Consider the following 2,873-nt stretch of genomic DNA (forward strand, 5'->3'; position numbering starts at 1 on the left):
CTTCCTCTTCCTCCCCTCCTTTCCCCCCCTCTCCTCCTTCCCCTTTTTTTCCCCCCTTTTTTCTCCCTCTCTTCCCCCCTTTCCCCCCCCTCTCTTCTCCCCCCTCCCCTCTCCTCCCTCTCCCCTTTTCCCCCTTTTTCCCCCCCCCCTCTCTTTTCTCTCTTTTTTTCTTCTTCCCTCTTTCTCCTTTTTCTCTTCTCTCTCTTCCTTTCTTTTCTTCTCTCTTTCTCTCTCTCCTTTTTTCCCCTTTCTTTTCTTTCCTCTTTTCTCTTTTTCCCCTTTTTTCCTTTTCCCCTTTTTTTCCCTTTTCTCTTTCTCTTCTCTCTTTTCCCCTTTTCTCTTTTTCCTTTTCCCCTTTTTTCTTCTCTCTTTTTCTTTTTTTTTCTTCTCTCTTTTTTTTTTTCTCTTTTTTTTTTTTTCTTTTCTCTTTCTCTTTTCTCTTTTCCCCCTCCTCTTTTCTCTTTTCCTTTTTTTTTTCCTTTTTCTCTTTTTTCTCTTTTCTCTTCTCTTTTCTCTTCCTCTTTACCCCCCTTTTCTTTTTCTCCTTTTCTCTTTTTTCTTTTCTCTTTTTTCTTCTCTCTTTTTTTTTTTCCTTCTCTCTTATTCTTTTTTCTTTCTCTCTTTCTTTCTCTTTCTCCCTTTTCTCCTCTTCTCTCTTTTTTCTCTTCTTTTTTCTTTCTTCTTTCTCTTTTTCTTCTTTCCCTTTTCTTTTTTCTTTTTTTCTCTCTTTTCTCCTCTCTTTTTTTTCTTTTCCCCTCTCCTTTTCTCCCCTCTCTTTTTTCCTCTCCCCCTTTCCTCCTCTCCTCTCTTCTCTCTCTTCTCTCTCTCTCTCTCTCTCTTCCCCCCTCACTCTCTCTCTCTCCTCTCCCCTTCCCCCTCTCTCTCTCTTCCCCTCTCTCTCCCTTTCTCTCTCTTTTATTTCTCTCTTTTTTTCTCCTTTTTTCCTTTTCTTTTCTCTCTTTCTTTTTCTCTTCTTTCTTTCTCCTTTTTTTCTTCTCTCTTTTTTCTTTTTCTCTTTCTTTCTCTCTCTCTCCCCTCCTTTCCCCTCTCTCCTCCCCCCCTCTCCCTCTCTCTCAGTTTTCCTCTCTCTCTCTCTCTCTCTCTCTCTCTCTCTCTCTTCTCTCTCTCCTTTCCTCCTCTTTCTCTCTCTCCTCTTTTTCCCTCTTTTCTCCTCCTTTCTCCTCTCTCTCCTCCTTTTCTCTCCCTTTCTCTCTCTCTCTCTCCTCTCTCCTCTTCTCTCTCTCTCTCTCTCCTCTCTCGTCTCCCCTCCTCTCTCCACACACCCAACACACCTAGATACACACGCATAGATACACACACACACGCATAGATACACACACACACGCAAAGCCCCAACCCCACCGCAAAGGGCCCCGCACAACGCAAAGACACACCAACACGCAAAGCGCCACACACGCAAAACCACACACACGCGAACCCGCACGCGCAAAGACGCACGCACCGCAAAGACGCACGCACAACGAAAGAACCCCCACACACGCAAAACGCACACCACACCAAAACCCACACACACCAAAGAGGGCCCCACACGCAAAAAGCCCCCACACGCAAAGACGAAAACCCCCACCAAAGCGCCGCACGCGCAAAGACGCACGCACGCGCAAGAAAGCACCCAAGCAAAGACCACACACACACGCAAAACAACACCAACGCAAAGACCCCACACACACACGCAAAGACCACACACACGCAAAAACGCAACACACGCAAAAAACGCACACAAAACCAAAAAACGCACCACCGCAAAGCGCCGCCGCGCAAAGAGCCGCACGCGCAAAGACGCACGACGTGCAAAGACGCCCCCCAATCGCAAAGACCCCAACACCACGAAAAGACCACACACAGCAAAGACCACACACACGAAAAGACGCCGCACACTCAAAGAGCACCCCGCAAAGACGACGCCAAGACACACAAAGACCACACGCACGAAAAAAAAATGGGGGGTAGCCAATGAAGAAATTGGGTTAGAAACTTCTCCTTATCCATGATAAGGAGAAAACACTGTCGTCATCCCCGAAGCGCGCGGGGGCAAAAAGACGGAGGAGGCCGCGGAAACTCGTCCTTTAAAAAAAATAGGAAAACGGGGCCCTTTTCAAGCCGACCCTCCTTCCGGCGATTCGAAAACGGTTGAGCTGGATTTCCACCCTATAACAAATCCTTCGCTTAGTAATTGTAAAAAAGAAAAAAAAAAAAAAGTGAAAAAAATTAAAATTCAAACGAAAAAAGTTGGGATTATATTTTCCTTTTTTGTCTTTTCTATAGCTTTGGAAGAGGAAAAGATTAGCCGCTTCCTTAAAAAATAAGCAAATCAAAAAAATTTCCCAACCAGTTCAGCCTACCCCCACCAGAAGGACTACGGGGTACAGGGTATGCTGTTTATCACGCTGGGACGAAGGGGCATCTCGGACTCTCCAGGATGAAATTTCACGGGCAAGGGGTTGCAACTCCGCAACCCTTTGGGGGCCCGAAGCCTGCCCGCCGCCCCCTCTCTACCCCCCATTCAGGAGGTAAAAGGGGGAAGGGGGCGGCGGAAGACCCCGGAGTGGGGTAGGGAAAAAAAACCAGGACTCGGGAGGTTTTTTGTAAATTCAGTATTGGGGCCAATTATGAAATGACGTTTTTTATGTTTAAATTTAAATGATTTAAAAACCATAGACTAATGATCAGAGAGGGGAGAGGCATAAAAAGGGGTCGGAGGGAAAAGAGGGGGAGAGATAACAAGGGAAAACGAGGGGCGAGAGAGGGAGGCAGAGAGGGACGGAGAGGAGAGGCAGAGAGGGGCGGGGAGAAGAGGCAAGGGGAAGGGAGAAGAGGAGGAGGCAGAGGGAGGGGAGAGAAAGGGCGGGGGA

The sequence above is a fragment of the Penaeus monodon genome, chromosome 17 (genome assembly GCF_015228065.2).
Source record: "Penaeus monodon isolate SGIC_2016 chromosome 17, NSTDA_Pmon_1, whole genome shotgun sequence".
Classification (NCBI taxonomy): Eukaryota; Metazoa; Arthropoda; class Malacostraca; order Decapoda; family Penaeidae; genus Penaeus; species Penaeus monodon.